Raw genomic sequence first — 22,788 nt, 5'->3', positions numbered from 1 at the left:
TTCTATCAAATTCATTCAACTTTCATTTCCAATATGCATTTCATCCCAACCACAACTAGAATATGATATAAATTCAACACCTTATAATTATACACATACATATATACACGGCCACATGCCTATATACATATCCACTTGGTAAACTTCCATTTTTTCCGTACAATCAACTCATTCCCACATACTACAAAAAAAACAAAACTTCATAACACAATAAAGAGGAATGAATCCTTACCTTTTTCTCTAGTCTTCTTCACTTGGATATATGATCAAATTGATGAAACAAGGGCTCCTTCCTCCAAAGCAACTACACCAAGATGAAAAGGGTACTCAACTTAGTAGAAAAACCACAAAAGAAAATTTTTTGGAGCAATATTTTGATAGCCAATTTTTCCTTGTCAAGGCCGAAACCCTCCTTTTGTTTTTCTCTTGTTCTTTTGTTTTTTGTTCTTTCTTCAATCTTCTAAAGGATGAAGATGATATAAAATAAGTATAATATGGTCCCCCTTAGCTAATTTATCACATGGAAATTACTTTGGGCCATAGTTGGCCGGCCACCCCATCTCTCTTTGGGCCTCATTTCAATTCTCATTTTGAGCCCAATTGGCTTGTATATCATATTTTGTAATTCCCGAAACTAATTTCCAAAATTCCAAATTTGTCCTTGGCCTTATTCGACACTTCCACATTAATATTCTTTCATACATAACTCCTATGTCAAATAAAAGTTAGTTATGATCTTATTTCTTACAAGTCAAGAATACTTCCAAATTTTTCCAAAGGTGTGAAGACACGGGATATAACAGTCTAGTAGAGTCTTGTTTATGGTGTGTTGCGCACCACACTAATAAACAAGAGGCTACAGGGAATTTATAGAAAATGACCATCTTTCATCTTAAGAGATCGTGCGATAGAGCTGTGTTATAAGATTTTTCCCCTTTAATAGTGTGTTATGATTTCAGAAATGAAGAGAAAAGCTACAACCGCCCAGAAGGGCAAGACTACGACAAAAAGGCGGGTAAAAAGAGAGCCGCCAATGAATGTAGAAGTGGGAGAGTCACATAATGAGGCCTTATCTAACACTTCCTCTACCCCGCCCAATGTAGAAGAACAAGGGGGAGCTTCAGCTCCAGTTCCTCCACCGGTCGCTTCGGGTCAAGAAGTCACCGAGGACATTCATCTATTAACATAGTTGGTTATCGCCCAGGCACAGCAGCAGAATGTGAGTTCAAGTGATCGGGCAGCTAGTACCAGAGCCCGTGATTTTATGAGTTTGAATACTCTAGAGTTTTTCGGGTCAAAGCCGGATGAAGACCCGCAAGGTTTCATTGATGAGATGCTGAGAACATTGAGGATCATTCATGCCTCCGAGACTGAATCTATGGAGTTGGCATCTTATAGACTCCGAGATGTGGAGGTATTGTGGTACAATAATTGGCTAGCATCAGGAAAAGAAAATGCACCTCCTCCCGTGTGGCAAGAATTTGCAGATGCTTTCATCCGTCACTATTTTCCACCTGTCTTCTGAGCTAGAGCGGATAGGTTCTTAAATTTAAAGCAATGAAATATGAGTGCCCGGGAGTATAGCCTTCAATTCAATTCCTTGGATAGGTATGCTCCAACTGTGGTAGCGGATATGGGAGATTGAGTGCATCTCTTTGTGAGTGGCTTAGGGCCACATATATTTAAAGATTGCTTAACGGCTTCATTGCAAGACCGGATGGATATTTCCCGAATACAAGACCATGCCCAGAACTTAGAGGGATGACAGCAACTGCAATGGGGTGATGGTGATATTGATAGAAGGCAAAGCAAGAGGGCCAAGTCTATGGGGGCAGGAAGTGATTACAGAGAGGGATCAAGGCAGACACATTTTAGACATTCAGGCCAGTCGATGACTAGTGCACCTCCTCGATTTACGGGTAGGATATTTGATCGCTCCTTTCATTCAAGACAGGGTCAGAGTTCGAGGGCCTCAAATACTCAGTTTGGGGGAGATTATACTGGGGGCGACCCCCAGTACCGCGATGCATCCAGTGTGGTAGATTACATTCCGGACAGTGTCGTCAGGCTCAGATACTTGCTATGCCTGTGGCCAGGTTAGGCACATGATGCGAGATTGCCTGTCGATGAGTGGTAGAGTTGGGGTTCAGCCCACAGGATCCGTGGCCGGTTCATCTTCAGCGCGCCTGGTAGGGAAGACTCCCCAGATATCAGCAGGTCGAGGTAGAGGCAGAGGGGAAAAATCTACTTCAGGTGCCACTCAGCCCCCTGTGTATGCTTTAGCCGGACGACAGGATCTTGAGTCCTCCCCGGATGTGGTTACATGTACATTATCCATATTTTCCCATGATTTATATGCCTTGATAGATGCGGGTTCTACTCCCTCTTAGCCAATTAAACCTTTTAAGGTGTCTACTCCGGTTGGTGATCCCGTGATATCTAGACAAGTGTATAAAAATTGTGTACTTGTGATATGCAATCACAAGACCAAAGCTGATTTAATCGAGCAGGAAATGTTAGATTTTGATGTGATCATGGGTATGAATTGGTTGGCCGCATGTTATGCTAATGTTGATTGCCGAATGAAAGTAGTTCGATTCTAATTTCCGGGAGAGGCCGTGCTTGAATGGAAGGGTAATACAGCATCTCCAAAAGGTAGGTTTATTTCCTACATTAAGGCAAGAAAGATGAGATAGCTAAGGGCTATATTTATCACTTAGTCCGAGTTCATGACACTGAAGCACCGTCGCCAACCTTCCAATCTGTTCCGGTAGTGAATGAATTTTCGGATGTATTTCCAGATGAACTTCCAGGCCTACCTCCAGAAAGAGAGATTGATTTCGCCATTGATGTGATGTCGGACACCAAGCCTATTTCTAATCCTCCTTATCGAATGACCCCGACAAAATTGAAAGAGCTAAAGGCATAGTTGAAAGATTTGCTTGAGAAGGGGTTTATTAGACCAAGTTCATCACCGTGGGGAGCACCAGTCTTTTTTGTGAGAAATAAAGACGGTTCCCTACGAATGTGCATCGATGATAGGCAATTGAACAAGGTGACAATAAATAACAAATATCATCTCCCAAGAATTGATGATTTATTTGATCAACTACAGGGTGCCAAGTGGTTTTCTAAAATAGACATGAGGTCAGGTTATCATCAAGTGAGAGTTGGAGAAGAAGATATTCCCAAAACAACCTTCAGAACGAGATATGGCCATTATGAATTTCAGGTCATGTCGTTTGGGTTGACCAATGCTCTGGCAGTGTTCATGAATTTGATGAATAATGTATTCAGGCCACTCTTGGATTTATTCGTGATAGTATTCATTGATGATATTCTGTTATACTCTCGCACAGAAGCAGAACATGCAGATCATTTATGTATTGTTCTTGGAATTCTTCGAGCTCAAGAATTATATGCAAAATTTTCAAAGTGCGAGTTTTGGCTAAATTCTGTAACATTTCTAGGCCATGTTATTTCAGATGATGGCATTCGAGTCGACACTCAGAAAATTGAAGCTGTGAAGACTTGGCTAAGGCCTACGACGCCTATAGAAGTTCGAAGTTTTCTGGGATTGGCAGGATATTATACAAGGTTTGTCGAGGGATTTTCCTCTATTTCAACTCCATTGACGAAGCTAACCCAGAAGTCGGATATATTTCAATGGAATGATGCTTGTGAACGCAGTTTCCAAGTGTTGAAGGACAGATTAACCTCAGCTCCGATCTTAACGCTTCTAGAAGGGTCAGATGGTTATGTAGTGTACTGTGATGCTTCCGTCGTTGGGTTAGGATGCGTGTTAATGTAGAATGGTAATGTCATTGCTTATGCTACGAGACAGCTGCGGAAACATGAAAAGAACTATCCAACTCATGATCTCGAATTGGCTGCAGTCATTCATGCATTGAAAATATGGAGACATTACTTGTATGGTGTGCATATCGATATTTATACAGATCACAAGAGTCTTCAGTACATCTTCAAACAAAAGGAGTTGAATCTGCGACAGAGGCGGTGGATAGAGTTATTGAAAGATTACGATGTGAATATTTTATACCACCCCGGAAAAGCAAATGTAGTAGCCGATGCGCTTAGCCGCCAATCAATGGGCAGCCTATGTGCAATTTCCCCGGAAAAGAAAGAATTGATTCATGAGCTTCACCAATTAGCTAATCTTGGAGTACATGTGATTGATTCAGGCAGTGCAGGGATTAGTATAAATGATCCCACAGTTTTGTCCCTGAATATGGAAGTAAAAGAGCGTCAGTATGCAGATCCTCACTCTGCCATTACAGAGACACATCTCATGAAAAAGATAAGTCCCCATTTGATGTTTCCATGGATGGAATTCTTAGATACCGAGGCAGGCTATGTGTTCAGAATGTTGCAGAATTGCGTCGTAGAATTTTAGAAGAAGCCCATTATTCTCGGTATTCTATTCACCCAGGTTCAACAAAGATGTATCATGATCTCAAATTGATATATTGATGGGATAGCATGAACAGAGACATAGCAGAATTTGTAGACCAATGTCCAAATTGCTAGCAAGTAAAAATCGAACATCAAAGCCAGGAGGAATACTGCAAGCAATGGAAATCCCTACTTGGAAATGGGAAGTAATCAACATGGATTTTATTGTGGGGTTACCTAGTTCTCGAGGCAAGTATGATTCCATATGGGTGATCGTGGACAGACTCACGAAAGCAGCTCATTTTCTTCCAGTCAGAACCACATACTCGGCTGAAGATTATGCAAGGTTGTATCTCAAGGAAATTGTGCGACTCCTTGGTATTCCAATATCTATTATCCCAGATAGAGGAGCACAATTTACAGCCAAGTTCTGGAAAAATTTTCAAGAAGGATTAGGCACCTAAGTGAAACTTAGCATAACATTTCCTCCGCAGACTGATGGGCAAGCCGAACGTACTATTCAGACCTTGGAAGATATGCTACGAGCATGTGTGCTAGATTTCGGTGGTAATTGGGATGATCACCTACCCCTTATTGAGTTTGCATACAACAACAGCTACCATTCTAGTATTCAGATGATTCCATACGAAGCTTTGTATAGAAGGAAGTGTAGGTCTCCAATTTGATGGTTTGAAATATGAGAAGTACAGGTAATAGGCCCTGAATTGATTCAGCAAGCGGTAGAAAAGACAAGGTGATCCGAGATCGATTGTTGACAACCCAAAGTGGACAAAAATCTTATGCGGACAACTGCCAGCGAGACTTGGAATTTTAGGTTGATGACTGGGTATATTTTAAAGTGTCGCCAATGAAAGGGGTGATGAGATTTGGCAAGAAATGGAAGTTAAGTCCTTGATACATTGGACCTTATAAAATCATTCGCAAGGTGGGTCATGTAGCCTATGAATTGGACTTGCCTTCAGAGCTTGAATCGGTTCATCCAGTCTTTCATGTCTCAATGCTCCGCAAATGTGTTGGGGATCCTACGAGGATTGTTCTGATTGATGATGTTCAAGTGACAGAAAGGCTAGCATATGAAGAAGAGCCCATTGCCATATTAGACAGGCAAATACGGAGACATCGAAATAAGGAAGTAGCTTTAGTCAAAGTCTTGTGGAGAAATGGCAACCAAGAGGAAATGACTTGGAAGCAGAAGAGGGTACGAAGTCCAAGTACCCGCACTTATTCCAACCCCCAGAAGAGATTCAAGATAACACACTAACAGTATGAGGTATCTACGCTTTCTTTTCATATTTTTGGTCGTGTGTGGCCAATTTATATTGTTATTGTGTTGTGGCCCTATGAGGAAATATTATTATGGTTTGTTGTGACAGGATAGTAGTGCCATATTATAGGGGAAACTCTGGCGAAATTTTCGTAGAATTCCCGAGTGTTTAACATTCGAGGACGAATTTTCCAAAAGGGGGGAAGAATGTTACACCTTGGCAAATTCCCCGTCAGCATACAGTGAATAGGATAGCGAAGAGCATGATGTAGACGATGATTTGATAAGTAATAGATAGCATTTGATGATCCTAATCGAGATTCAAAGACATTAGACGTAAGGGAAGAAGGTTGTCAAGGAAAGCAAAGGATATGTCGTGTATCGGGAAAGAATTATGAGCGACGAGTTAACGATGGCTGAAAGATGTTTCAGAGACGAGTGATAATGTCCCTTAGATTGGTATTGAGGTGTTAAACAAGTGTCAAGAAGGTTCCATAAGGATTGGAGATCAAACGAGTCGACGAGAACGAAATCGGAACAGCTGGGCATTATACGGCCCAACATACTGGCCGTATAAATTATACTAGACATATGTTAGGCCGTATAATTAGCCAAGAGGGGAATCACTCACTAGACCAAACATACGGCCCGTATAAAATGTACGGATCGTGTATTGGTCCGTATATGCTGGTCGGGACAGATTTTAGGAATTAATATAAGGACCCCTCTCTCATTTCATTTCCACTCTCCACTCTTCAAGAAACCTCTAGAACACTATTCATTATTCATCCACAAGAAACTAAGGGAAATACATGATCAACTACATCAAAACCACGAAATCAAGTGTATGAAACCTAACAAAAGTTCATCTACACTAAGAAAATTCAAGGGAAGTGAGTTAGGGTTTTGGTGAAAGAAGAGGAGTTCCACTAAGGGTTGTTCATCCATCATCTAAGGTGAGTTTTATGGTCATTCCATGTTGTTTAAGGTATTGGAAGGCTATGATACTTGAATTGTGGAATGATACAGAAAATGGGTTATAAATGTGGGAATAGTGACATTGTTGGGTAAAGGTTTGGATTGATTCATGATTAGATGTGTTGTGATTTTAAATATGTTATGAATGACATTTAGAACATGGAATAAGAATTATATGTGAGAAAACGCGATAGTGAACTATAACCACAATTATGGAGAAATTGAAGAGGAATTGTGAAATGCGGACAATGTAGATGAATGATGATTGTTGTTTATTATATTGTGAATGTTGTTACGAATGATTGGGAGTTGATATAGAATATGGGAGAAGTTGTATAAACAAAGGAAATGCTGCCCAATTTTCTTTAGTCTTAGTAAGCACGTTTAAGTAATTGATTAGCTAATGTTCATGCGAATTCTCTTGAAGGTAGAAACGTGGGCATTGAAGGAGAACAATCAAGCGATAGATTAGTTAAACGAAAAAGGTATGTGAGGCTAGTCCTTTCTTTCTATGGCATGAATCTTATAGCATGACTTTTCCTTCCTCCTCTTGAATTTCCTACATTCCGGAAAAACTAATAGCCTATGTTCACGAATAACCACATGAGATGAGAGATATGTTATGAGTTCAATAATGATGATGATGAGTTAAGTATACAGATTCTAGAGTTTATGGTACGATGTTCCTATAACGCTAATGATGACATTTATTGTATCCACTCACCTTATGCATACTATTTCCTTCAAGGTGAGGAAGAATACTTATAAATGTTCCACAATGAAATTGGGGGTTCACGACCTTATGTCACCCCGATAGAGTATAATTGTCTTAAGTTTCCAGTCATGCATTATGATGATAATATGATAAGTATATGATATGTACATGATGATATAACACCACGCCTCTATGGCCGGCAGACACCGCTGAGGCGGGCAGCATATACACCATGTCTAGATGATACGGGCAGACACCACTAGTGGGCGGCATAAGATGATATGGTACCCCGGACGCGGGAGGCCTGGACGCAGGCTAATGATTATCACACCGATCCGATATGGATGGGCAGCTTATACATTTATGTATATATGATATGATGATGATTATGAAGTAAGCCAGCATGTGTTATTTCTTTTATAAGTGGCAGTCATATACACTTACTCCCTTATTGTTGCTTCCTTTATCTCATTGACGTATTTTCATTACTTATGCCTGTCATACTCAGTACAATGTTCGTACTGACGTCCGTTTTCTTTGGACGTTGTATTCATGCCCACAGGTAGACAAGGAGGTGAGCTTGATCCAGACTCGTAGGAGCTGTCAGCTGATTTGAGTGAAATCCATTGTTCCTGAGGTGCTACTTGGTTTATTCTTTTGTGTATATATATAAATATGTATATGTATTTTGGTAACGACGGGGTCTTGTCCCGTGCATATGTCTAGTACTCTAGTAGAGGCTTTTAGATACGCATGTGTGGGTAGTATGGTCTCACGATGCTACGATTGTATACATATTATTATTTTGAAAGCCGAAGGGCTTGTGTATATAAAATTAATTATGTTTTCAAATGAAAAATGGTTGTCTTATGATTATTAGTAAATAAATGGGAAAATAGGTGTATAATGACTATGACAAGTAAGGAAATTAGTGGTGCTCAATTGTAGCCCCAGGTACCCGTCACGGCCCCCTAGTCGGGTCGTGACATTAGCAATATAAGAACTTTAAGAATCATGAACTTCTAGATTTTTGGGAATAAGGATATTATGGAAAACATGTATGGGTTCATAAGAAAAGAATCATGCCTTTAAAAAGAAAGCGACTAGCCTTAACATACCTTTTTGGTCTCCTTAACTACTTAATGCTTATCCTCAAAAGAATTGACACTATTGCTAGGCTTATCGTCATATGCTTGTCTTAAGCCTTCAACTTAAATCCTTTTAGAATCTGCCGAACTTTGGGCAGCATCTTCCCTGTTTATACCCCTAGCCCGAAATCAAAATACCAATAACCAATAATAATAACAATAACACTAACATCAACAACATCATCATTAATACCAAAATACTCCGTAAAACATCCCACCCGATGTTTATTAGATTTCTCAACAAACTAGTTCATTATATGACTATTTAGTAGCTCCATCTTCGTAAATACACCTAAATCACTATCAGTAAGGAGAGATTCTTACCATATTCCCACTAGAGCTGCAATATCTTCAATATCTGCCTTGTATCCAAGCCAAGATTCACCGCAACATGATATTATAATCAGAACTATATGCCATCCGAACCTATATCCCGACATTACACTTGATTTGCGATAAAATATTCTGGAAGGAAGTTAGGGGAATGTTCTAGACAGTTTGGGATGGTTTTAGGGGTGTTTGGATGAAAAAATAAGGGTTAGAACTCTTTTTATAGTACTCTAGAGTCGGTTTGCACCGACCTAGAATGTCCGCCCACTGTAGCAGCGCGTTTGCGCATTGTAGCAGCGCATTTGCGCACTGTAGCTGCGCCCCTCGGCTCCACCGGCCTAACTTGTAACGTCCATAACTCTCTACTCTGATGTCATATCGACGAACCGTTTGTTACGTTGGAAACTAGAGTCAATGAAATTCAATTTAGGCTTTTGTTTCACATCAAAACTCCTGATATACTAGAAGATATACTTCTTTAAAGTTGGCCCAAAATTCTGCCAAATTTTCGACAATCTTTTTTTTCTTCAATTTGCTTGATCCCAGAACCTTTAGACACTTGCTTAACACTTAGTAAGAGTATTCCTTAACCTTATAAGGGTTCCATGACCTGTCCGATCTTACATTAGTTTACTCACGACGCAAATGACGCGAAATTTTTTGATATGTAACATTATCCCCCGTAATACACATTCGTCCTCGAATGTTAAACTCTCAGAGATCTTATGGAAGTTTCGACAGAGCTTCCTCTGTAGCTGTAATACTACCAACCTAAACGTTATACTGTCTTAATCTAGAACTCCTTTAGTAATGGAGATAAATGCAGATACTTGGATCTCATATCGTTCTTAACTTCTCAAGTCATCTCTTTTACCATCACATTCGTTCATAGTTCTATTACCAAGGCTACATCTCCGGTTTTCAATCCACAATCTGGAACTTAGTGATCTGATAGGGTAGTAGAAACTTTCTCGAACGATAATTGTTCTGAAACCTAAAAATCATCAACTGGCGCAACTCTAGATGAGTTCCCAACACGTTTACAAGCCATGGACATATGAAAGACTTGATGTACAGATTTCCATTCTGAACTTCGCTCATCTTGCGCATAATCTCATGAAGTCTAAAGTATCAGGGGTAAACTTGTCTTCCTTGTCAAATTTCGTAAACCCTTTCAAAATGGACATCAAAATCTCAAACCATTTGACATTATTTCATTCTTGTAGGGTTTCATATATGTCATCTGAACATTGGAATGGTGACTAGAACACACTAACTGGTTATCCTGACTTCCTTATAGTTGTAATATCCACACTAATCATTCCTTCATTCCTCAACGACATATCTATATGGTCCAAGATCAACTTTCTCCTATTATTAACTTTCCCATTTCATCACCGTGATGGTATCTGGCCTCAATTTTATTCTTAAAATCTGCCCTGACTATTAATGTTTCTCCTTTTCTTCGCTACATAAACACTAGGTCTTTAGACAAGCCTCTTTTAAACTACAAATTCATCTCCTTAATGAAGGGTACATCTTATATCAACTCGTGACTTCCAACTCATTCATCTACCATCATATAGCCAATTCCTTCGATGCCTCGTTCACATCCTTCATTAGCTATTCAGCCTTATATTACTAACTCAATAATCTTATGAAAAGAGGACTCCTAAAAAAGATCTTTCTGTACCTTAGTCCTAACTTTGTCTTATATGCATATATCCTTATACTCGTACCTCCGTACAACATCCTTGCTAATATACTTTATACGATAAAAAGCTCTTGTCGATATCTATCCCTTTTAGTAACATACATCGTTCTCATACCTCTTCTACCCCATTGTACTCATAAATCATTAGCATATTTATACTCAAGGGTCATATTTATACAGATACTTATCCCTTCCATTTCTTGCTTCGAGAAAAAGTTACAATCCCCATCTAATCATACTGACATCTCATTAAGGAAACACTTTGAAAGGTTTAATCAACTCAAGTTTCACCCCAATCCGACAAGCAATATAAGGAGTAACATATAGCAATGTAGAACCAGGATGAATTAATGCAAACACATTATGAGCAAATACTAATAGTATACCTGTGACAACATCGGGGAAAGACTCAAGATCCTACCGCCCAGCTAGTGCATACATATGGTTCTGAGGGCCGCTCGAACTAGGTGATCCCCCTCTACGTCTACCACGACCTACTGGCACCTACGAACCTTACCCCAAAGGGCGTACGGACGATGAGGAACCAACTGCTAATCCCACGGGCTAAACCTTATCTCTACTATTCCTCAATGGACAGTCACGCATCATATGACCAATCCGACTGCAGGCATAACAAGCACCTGATCCTAAGAGGCATTTTCCAGAATGTGGCCTACCACACTGCGTACATCAGGGTGAAAGTGGTCTCATCCGGCTTGAATCATCCCTATACTGGAAACCCGAGGCTTTAGAACCCTGTGTCACGACCCGTCTAGGTGCCGCGACGAGCGCCCGGTGCTAGCCCACCCGGGCACCCCTTGGCTTGCACTTACACTTACATCTAGGTGAGCCACATAATTAAACATACATTTCTATTCATCAGTCATACTAGTCCCATTGGACAACAATGCCTTTATATCATCATTGGCATCTACACCACGTCAATGTACATGAGCCGACAAGGCAAACAAAATGATATACAAAATATAGGCCGACAAGGCTAAACACATCTAACCACGTACACATGTCTACGAGCCTCTAAGGAGAGTATGTCATATCACATAAGCGGGACAGGACCCCGCTATGCCCATAATTATGTACACAAAAGAATAAGTACCCAAAAACTATAGCTCCGAATGAAATGGAGCTCTGCTATGTAGTCCCTGAGAATGTAGCTATAGATCAAGCCTGTCTCCCTGTGCACCTGCGGGCATGACGCAGCGTCCACAAACAAAAGTACGTCAGTACGAAGAATGTACAGAGTATGTAAAGCATAATCAATATCAATATAGAAGCATAATGAACAACATGAGGAATAGCACAAGATGGGAGATGGAAATGTCATCGTCATAAGCACTTACTTGCCTTTCATAGGAACTTTCCATTTCTAATGTGTATTTGTGCACATACATCCATGTCCGTATCCATAATCGTATCTGTTCCATATTTGTACTCATATTTGTATAAATACCCTTATTCACATTCATATCATATCATATTCGTATTCGTACTCGTATCTATATCATATACATAATCATATCATATACATAACATTTACATAGCATACCCGACAATGCAGGATCGGTGTTTCGTACATACTTGCCCAACCAAGGCTCCAGGTTACACATACCTGGCCCTACCAAGGCATTAGGGTTACACCTACCTGGCCCTACCAAGGCGTCAGGGTTATCCGTACCATCTACAGAGGTGTGCGCGCATTACATAATCATATACATACTTATTTACATATCCTACCTGGCCTCATAAGCTCGGGGTTCCATAATAGTCATACATTGATACATATACATAATAGCTCATAAGGGTCTTTACTATTATAGTTACTATCATCGTCGTCATCGTTATCGTCATCGCTATTCCCACCATAGTCGTCTTCCATATCATTGTCACTATTATCGTCATTCATCACATCTATCTTTATAGGCTTACTCGTCATACGAGGAACTTAGCACAATCGTGGAGTATCAAGAATCGTGAGCTTACAAGCTCGGAAGATCAAATCATTTGACAGATATCATAGTCTTATAGAAGATTTAGACGTTTGGCCAAAGAACCATGCCTTATGAAAGAAGGGTTAGCCTTACATACCTTTCTGTTGAACTATTCTACACTTGCACATTCTCCTCCGAAGCTCACGTCTCTACCTTCATTAAAGTCATACTATCATTAGAATCGATAGCTAGCATACATGACAAAAACTAGAGAAAATCGGGCAACGTCTCCTCTATTTATACGACATTCCTATATAGCGTATATCAACTCTCAAACGTCAATAATACTTTCACAATACTATAACGATAGTCATTATTCATCCACATTATCCATATTTCTAGACTTACTTTCAATCATCCATATCCATGGCCATAACGCACGACGACGTCCATTCTCATACATTGCTCATCTCATGTTCTCAACATCATTTATAACATATTAACATCACAACACATCAAAAATCGTAACTCAAGTTAAGTTATTTCTCAAAATAGCACTATTCCACATTCATGACCCATTTTTCTATACCCTTCTACAATCCAAGTATTTCAACTCTCAAATACCTTAAACAACATATAAATATCATAAATCTTACCATAGATGTCGTAGGAACAAGCCTTGGTTGATAATACTCCACTTGAGCAAAAGCCCTAGTTCACCTCCAATGAGATTTCTTGACTTGTATGCTCTTTAATGGGTTTTCTTACACTTGATTCACTTGGTTTATGTTGTTGATCACTAATAATCCTTGAATTCTTGTGGAATAAATGTAGAGAGATGTTTTAGAGAGAAGGGGTGAAGTATGGAAATGAAATAATAAACTTGGTCCCCTTTTTAATAACCCAAAATCTGATCTGGAATGAATAGTCATCGAAAGTGCAACAGTGGTCGTTGTCACGACCCAACCCCGTAGGCCGAGACTAGTGCCCGAACTGGGCACCCGAACACACTCATCAAATCCGAATCACATACAGATAGCGTATACGGGCACAAATATCACACGCTGCCTCAAACATATCAAACTGTCTCAGACACATTTCAAACACAACCATATATGTACATATATATCAGAAGCCGACAAGGCTATCAAATGGCGCAACGGCCCAAAACATGTACAAACGCACGCCGACAAGGCTGCCATGGCAAGTGAGATCATACAAACACACCCGTACAGAAGTAGGCACAAAACCCACATATACGTCTACAGACCTCTAAATAGACAGACCGAATCATATGGCGGGACAGGGCCCCGCCGTACCCCTGAACAAATACATACATATGCAACGAACGAAGATATATACCAAAATGTAGGCTCCGAAATAAGAGGAGCACTCCAAACTGCAGAAGAGGGTATCCTAAACGGCTGGATCACCAAACTGTGCGTCTACACCAGCGGGCATGAAACGCAGCCCCCCGAAGAAAGGGGGTCAATACGAAATATGTACTGAGTATGCAAAGCAGAAGATACAGAAAACAAATCTGAGGCATAAACGAAATAGAAGTACAGAACATAAGTGCAAACCCAAAATATCAAAATGTTTACTCTCAAAATATAAGTCATGCATAGGGCACAGAGAATATGGTCGCCCGCCCGTCGATGGCGCCATAACACAGCATAACACCAGAAGGTTCAAATCTCCGTATCCCCGTCACACATCATAACACAGAATAACGCCATACACAGCATAACGCCAAATATAAGTGGAACCCGTCCCTCTAGCGAGTGGCTCGGTGAACCATCAACGCAACATAACACCAGAATATATCAAAGTGCGAACGACAACAGAATCGGCCCGGGATCCGGCGAAAGATATAACAGAACGCACGAGCAGAGTCGTGAGTAACCATATGCATAAAATCATTATCATGGACTCAAATATAAGTAAAATGACCATACTTGAAAATCGAAATAATAGTCATACGAAATTCTTTCAAAAGTCTTCCGAATTACATAAAGGAAAGTCGCGGGACCCACGGACGGTTATCGACCCGAGCCGGGCCCGCCTATGGAAAACATACTTATCATACGCCATGCAAACTCCTACGAAGATATCGAAGCAATCCGAGCCTTTCTGTGAAAGTTACGGCGTTCATAGTTACGGAATTTTTTAAAACAAAACTTTTAGTGCAACATTGGAAATCAATTATTTCGAAGACATAAGGGTTCATATTTCATCACATCAAACATACGAATGCCAAGGAATATATATAGAGATCATAACATACTCGGATTGCGGATTTTGAATTTCCTCGAGGCTCGTGACATAGCCTATTTATAACTAAGACATGCCAAAAGAAAGAAGGTTGAGCTTTACATACCTCGTACGCACTCCAAGCTAACTCAACTCAAGCTAATCCAACCTACGCCTCGGGCTCCCCAAGGTCTACAAATACGTCAACGAGTATTACACATTAGCCATCGGCACTAGGCAATTTATTCCAAACTAACACTTAATTCTACAGTAATTTGGGCAGCATTTCCCCTGTAAATAGGCCAACCCCGAGAATTTAACTCGGCCAGAATCAACAACAACAACAACTACAACAACAACAATAACCAACCTAGTAACCCCAATGACCAATCCGAAAGATAATATAACATTAACAACTCTCCTTCACATCATTCGACAACATTCATAATATTCAATTCGACGGCTTACATTCAAGCCATATTATCGCTCATCCATTCAATTTCGAACCCGAACCCTTACCAACGATATTCAAGGGCATGTTAAACAATTTACATAATATTTCTAACAACCCAACAATTGTTCCAATTTACCCGAAAACAGTCCCCAAACCCGAGAACTTCACTATAACACACTCCTCATTTTCAAATCACGATTTGTATCAACAATCCACACTATAACGATAGCATTCTCATAAATGTACAACTCACATCACACGCAAAATAACCCTCAAACCAGCCCATACAATTTCAACATCAATCTTGAGTCATTAAACGCTCATTTCCAAACTAGAATTCATAACGACAACAACTAAAACACTAAGCGATATTAATTCATCCTTTGCCACACATGGGAGGCTACACACGGCAACATACCCACATACACATTAAATGGTTCTCATTTATTTCTTCACCCTACAACAATCAAACATGCTACATAGAATTAATTCATCACCTCAACACCACACAACATACACACACCTCATACGGCTAACACACCAAGCACACAACCCACTTCTAACATACCCTATCTCATGATTTTCATTCATTTTAGCATACTACAACATGCATACAACATTCACAACACATAAACAAGACCAAATCTTACCTTTCTTCTCCAATTCCACAAATAGGCTAGGGTTTGCGATCTACTAAACGGAGGGCTTGATCACTCCAAAAATGCTTCCACGCTACTTAGGGACCTCCAATTAGCGGATTTGCACCAAGGAAATAATTTTGGGGTGGCTAGAATTGGACTTTGTTTTCTATGGTTCTTGGCCGAGAGTTTGGTGTTGAAGTTCTTCAACTTCTTGATTTTCTTGCTAAGTATGGAATGAGAGAAGATGACTTAGAAGTCATCTTTTAAGTTCCCATACTAACTCTCCAAGTGTCCATGGCCCACACAAGTGTTGGACCATTTAAAATTGGCCACAACAATGTGTGGGACTCACTCCAACCACACGGCCAAAGGGCTTATTTAGCAAGATTTGAACTTCCAAATTTGTGACTTTTGGTCCCAACTTTTCCTAATTGTTCCATGCCAACAATTTCATGTACATCTTATGTCTCCAAATAGAATCGAAGGTCAAGAATCCCGACTTCAAGTCCCGAAATGGTCTTGGCCCTAACTTATCATAGTTAATCCGGGTTGTCCCAATGTATAAAAATACGGGACATAACATCCTCCCCCCCCCCCCCCCTTTAGAACATTCGTCCTCGAATGTTAGATTAATTCTACAGGTCTTACTAACAACTCGAGGGAGTTTCTTTTATAGCCACACATACAAGTCATTCACAAATCAACATAGTCAAACAAAGGATTTGGATTACCTGTAACAACATTTGGCGAAACCTCCTGACCCTGGCGGCTAGCCAATGCATATATGCAGTTCGATGGACCGCTAGAATCTGAAACACCACCACGGCCTCGACCGCGGCCCGCCGGTGCCGGCATACCCCGCCCTGCAGGGCGCATAGCTAAGGGAGTAGAAGATGAAATAGCGGCTGACCCCGTCGGCTGAACTGTATCACTAGAACCACTCGCCATCGGAAAATCTCGCATAACATGGCCCTCACGACCGCAGGAAAAACAAGCTCCTGTGGCTCGGTAGTACTCCCCTGGGTGTGATCTCCCACAATAAGAACAACGGGGCCTGGGTGGTCTGAACTGGCTGGGACCCCTGGTCGTCTGCGAACCTGATGCTCTGGAACTCTGACCTGCTCCTGAGTATCTGACACTATCAAATCCCTCTCCGGCTGAGAAGACTGTCTAACATACTGTTGAGGCTGCCCGCCTTGAGACTCCCCAGAATACCCAGCTGACCTGGCCCGCTTGGGCGGTCTCCTATCACAATCTCTGCCCGACTGATCCTCCCTGTGCCGGTCCTCCATACCCTGCGCGTAGGCCTGTAACCGAGCGATGTCCATATCAGTCTGCGATGCCACAGCCATGCAGCCGTCAACTAGATAACGGTCCAGCCCTATCACGTACCGGTGCATCCGGTCAGCCATCTCAGCCACTATCGCAGGTGCATATCGAGCCCGAGAATCAAACTCCAAATTATACTCACGAACACTCCGACCTCTCTGCTGCAGCTGTAAAAAATCTATCAACCCGCGCCCGTCGTAACTCCGGGGGAAAAAAGTGTCGGAGAAAAGCGGCCACAAACTCATCCCAAGTATTTGGGGGAGCATCCTCACCTCTGGACAGCTCCCATGACTCATACCAATTTGTCGCAACATCTCGTAATCTGTGCGAGGCTAACTCAACGGACTCGGTCTCTGAAGCCCTGACCAGTCCCAATGAGAGCCTCATCCCCCGAATAAAGTCATGGGGGTCCTCCTCGGGCTTAGACCCGAAAAACTCTGGGGGACCGCATGTCAGAAAATCACGAACCCTCAGGCTATCACGCCTGTCATCATCATCATCATCACCTCTCAGCCCGCGTCTGCGAGCCTGTCCCGCTAACAAAGTCGTTAGTAACTGTACGGCCTCCCTCAACGTCCTATCCTCCGCCCCTGGCTGAGGAGCTGGAGGCTCGGGCGCTGAAGCCTCTGGAGCTAATGGTGGAGCGGCTCCATGCTCCTCGGGTGGGGGTATAGCAGAACCCTCTGACTGGGGCACAACGTCGGGCAAATCCTGAGCACGAGCCCGGGTAACTCTCGGCATCGGACTAGTCTCTCCCCCTACCGCCTTGCCCTTCTGGGTGGCTGTCGCCTTCTTTGGAGGCATCTCTGAAAAACACAACAACTGATCAGAACAGAATCATCCTAATATCACAGCTCTAGCGCATGATCTAAGATTCAAAGAAAGGAAACACCCTAAATGTCCTGTAGCCTCCTATTTATAGATGTGGAGCACAACACACCGATAAACAAGACTCTACGAGACACGGCCTGTAGACATTCCGAGGACAAACCGCTCTGATACCACTTCTGTCACGACCCAACCCCGTAGGCCGTGACTAGTGCCCGAACTGGGCACCCGAACACACTCATCAAATCCGAATCACATACAGATAGCGTATACGGGCACAAATATCACACGCTGCCTCAAACATATCAAACTGTCTCAAACACATTTCAAACACAACCATATATGTACATATACATCAGAAACCGACAAGGCTATCAAATGGCACAACGGCCCAAAACATGTACAAACGCACGCCGACAAGGCTGCCATGGCAAGTGAGATCATACAAACACACCGGTACAAAAGTAGGCACAAAACCCACATATACGTCTACAGACCTCTAAACAGACAGACCGAATCATATGGCGGGAAAGGGCCCCGCCGTACCCCTGAACAAATACATACATATGCAACGAACGAACATATATACCAAAATGTAGGCTCCGAAATAAGAGGAGCACTCCAAACAGCAGAAGAGGGTATCCTAAACGGCTGGATCACCAAACTGTGCGTCTGCACCTGCGGGCATGAAACGCAGCCCCCCGAAGAAAGAGGGTCAGTACGAAATATGTACTTAGTATGAAAAGCAGAAGATACAGAAAACAAATCTGAGGCATAAACGAAATAGAAGTACAGAACATAAGTGCAAACCCAAAATATCAAAATGTTTACTCTCAAAATATAAGTCATGCATAGGGCACAGAGAATATGGTCGTCCGCCCGTCGATGGCGCCATAACATAGCATAACACCAGAAGGTTCAAATCTCCGTATCCCCGTCACACATCAAAACACAGCATAACGCCATACACAGCATAACGCCAAATATAAGTGGAACCCGGCCCTCTAGCGAGTGGCTCGGTGAACCATCAACACAGCATAACACCAGAATATATCAAAGTGTGCACGACAACAGAACCGGCCCGGGATCCGGCGAAAGATATAACAGAACGCACGAGCAGAGTCGTGAGTAACCATATGCATAAAATCATTATCATGGACTCAAATATAAGCAAAATGACCATATTTGAAAATCGAAATAATAGTCATACCAAATTCTTTCAAAAGTCTTCCGAATTACATAAAGGAAAGTCGCGGGACCCACGGACGGGTATCGACCCGAGCCGGGCCCGCCTATGGAAAACATACTTATCATACGCCATGCAAACTCCTACGAAGATATCGAAGCAATCCGAGCCTTTCTGTGAAAGTTACGGCGTTCATAGTGACGGAGTTCTTTAAAACAAAACTTTTAGTGCAACATTGGAAATCAATTATTTCGAAGACATAAGGGTTCATATTTCATCACATCAAACATACGAATGCCAAGGAATATATATAGAGATCATAACATACTCGGATTGCGGATTTAGAATTTCCTCGAGGCTCGTGACATAGCCTATTTATAACTAAGACATGCCAAAAGAAAGAAGGTTGAGCTTTACATACCTCGTACGCACTCCAAGATAACTCAACTCAAGCTAATCCAACCTACGCCTCGGGCTCCCCAAGGTCTACAAATACGTCAACGAGTATTATACATTAGCCATCGGCACTAGGCAATTTATTCCAAACTAACACTTAATTCTACAGTAATTTGGGCAGCATTTCCCCTGTAAATAGGCCAACCCCGAGAATTTAACTCGGCCAGAATCAACAACAACAACAACAATAACCAACCTAGCAACCCCAATGACCAATCCGAAAGATAATATAACATTAACAACTCTCTTTCACATCATTCGACAACATTCATAATATTCAATTCGACGGCTTACATTCAAGCCATATTATCGCTCATCCATTCAATTTCCAACTCGAACCCTTACCAACGATATTCAAGGGCATGTTAAACAATTTACATAATATTTCCAACAACCCAACAATTGTTCCAATTTACCTGAAAACAGTCCCCAAACCCGAGAACCTCACTATAACACACTCCTCATTTTCAAATCATGATTTGTATCAACAATCCACACTATAACGATAGCATTCTCATAAATGTACAACTTACATCAAACGCACAATAACCCTCAAACCAGCCCATACAATTTCAACATCAATCTTGAGACATTAAACGCTCATTTCCAAACTAGAATTCATAACGACAACAACTAAAAACTAATCGATATTAATTTATCCTTTGCCACACATGGGAGGCTACACACGGCCACATAACCACATACACATTTAAATGGTTCTCATTTATTTCTTCACCCTACAACAGTCAAACATGCTACATAGAATTAATTCATCACCTCAACACCACACAACATACACACACCTCATACGGCTAACACACCAAGCAGATAACCCACTTCCAACATACCCTATCTCATGATTTTCATTCATTTTAGCATACTACAACATGCATACAACATTCACAACACATAAACAAGACCAAATCTTACCTTTCTTCTCCAATTCCACAAATAGGCTAGGGTTTGCGATCTACTAAACGGAGGGCTTGATCGCTCCAACAACGCTTCCAAGCTACTTAGGGACCTCCAATTAGCGGATTTTCACCAAGGAAATAATTTTGGGGTGGCTAGAATTGGACTTGGTTTTCTATGGTTCTTGGCCGAGAGTTTGGTGTTGAAGTTCTTCAACTTCTTGATTTTCTTGCTAAGTATGGAATGAGAGAAGATGACTTAGAAGTCATCTTTTAAGTTCCCATACTAACTCTCCAAGTGTCCATGGCCCACACAAGTGATGGACCATTTAAAATTGGCCACAACAATGTGTGGGACTCACTCCAACCACACGGCCAAAGGGCTTATTTAGCAAGATTTCAACTTCCAAATTTGTGACTTTTGGTCCCAACTTTTCCTAATTGTTCCATGCCAACAATTTCATGTAAATCTTATGTCTCCAAATAGAATCGAAGGTCAAGAATCCCGACTTCAAGTCCCGGAATGGTCTTGGCCCTAACTTATCATAGTTAATCCGAGTTGTCCCAATGTATAAAAATACGGGACATAACAGTCGTAAACTCAATTTACGGTCCGTATTCCAGTTTACGGGCCGTATTTAGTCATAACAGAACCAGAAGGTCAGGTTGAGACATGGTGATTTACGAACATAGTTTACGAGCCGTATTTTAGTTTACGGTCCGTAATTCAAGTCGTCTTTAACCATTCACGCATTTGACAGAAAGTTGAAGTTTTGGAAGTTGAAATACGACATGGTAGTTTACGACCCATAAACTACTTTACGGTCTGTATTTCATTTTACGATCAACTGTCCAAAGTGCAAATCTGCAACTTTCCACATTTTCAGAACCTATAGTTAGTCATTATGGAGCATAACCTATCTCTTATTGCAATTTCCTTTGGAATCTTACTTAGGGTTGTCAAACGTCGTTCCCTTCTTATTAAAACATCGTACACGCTATGCCCTTTGTTAGCCTATCCACTATACGTTTTGCGGGGAAACGTTCAAGGTGGGTGTAACATTCTCCCCCCCCCCCCCCCCCTCCCCTTTTGGAACATTCGTCCTCGAATGTTAAACACTTGGGATCCTGCGAAAATTTCGCCAGAGTTTCCCCTGCAATTTGGCACTACCAACCTGCCACAACAACCCATAATATCATCGCCTCACAGGGCTACATCACAATATCAACACATTTATGGCCACACACGACCAAAAACATGAAAAGTAAGCATATATACCTTATATCGTTAGTGTTTCATCTTGAATCTCTTCATGGGGTTGGAAAAATGCGGGTATCTGGATCGTATACTTTCTTCCGCTTCCCATTTCATTTCCTCTCATTTATTACTCCTCCATAGAACCTTAACTGAGGCCAACTCTTTGTTTCTAAGCCTCCGTACTTGCCTATCTAGTACGGCAATGGGTACTTCTTTATAAGTCAACTTTTCTGTCACCTGCACATCACTTATTGGCACGACCTTAGTAGGGTCTCCAACACATTTCCGAAGCATCGAGACATGAAAAACTAGATGGACTGACTCCAAATCTGGAGGTAACTCTAGCTCATAGGCCACTTTGCCTATCTTTCGTACAATCTTATAGGGCCCAATGTACCGGGGACTAAGCTTCCCCTTTTTGCCAAATCTCATGACGCCCTTCATTGGCGACACTTTCAAGAATACCCAATCTTTCACTTGGAACTCTAAGTCTCTTCGATGATTATCCGCATAGAACTTTTGACGACTTTGGGCTGGTAACAACCGATCTTGTATGAGCTTGACTTTCTCTATAGCGTGTTGGACCAATTCTGGCCCTATCAACTTAGTCTCTCCTGGTTCAAACCACCCAATTGGGGATCTACACTTCCGCCCATATAGGGCTTCGTATGGTGCCATTTGAATGCTATAGTGATAGCTATTATTGCAAGCAAATCCAATAAGCGGCAAATGGTCATCCTAATTACCTCCAAAAGCTAGCATACATGCCCGTGACATATCTTCAAGAGTTTGAATGGTGCGCTCAGCTTGCCCATCAATCTGCGGGTGAAATGTCGTGCTAAGGCTCATTTGGGTCCCTAAACCCTCTTGGAAAGACTTCCAAAAATTTGCTGTAAACTGAGTCTCTCTATCTGAGATAATAGATGCTGGAATACCATGG

This window comes from Lycium barbarum, chromosome 3 (assembly GCF_019175385.1).
Source record: "Lycium barbarum isolate Lr01 chromosome 3, ASM1917538v2, whole genome shotgun sequence".
Lineage (NCBI taxonomy): Eukaryota > Viridiplantae > Streptophyta > Magnoliopsida > Solanales > Solanaceae > Lycium > Lycium barbarum.
The sequence above is the reverse complement of the archived record's forward strand: the minus strand, read 5'-3'. Positions refer to the sequence as shown.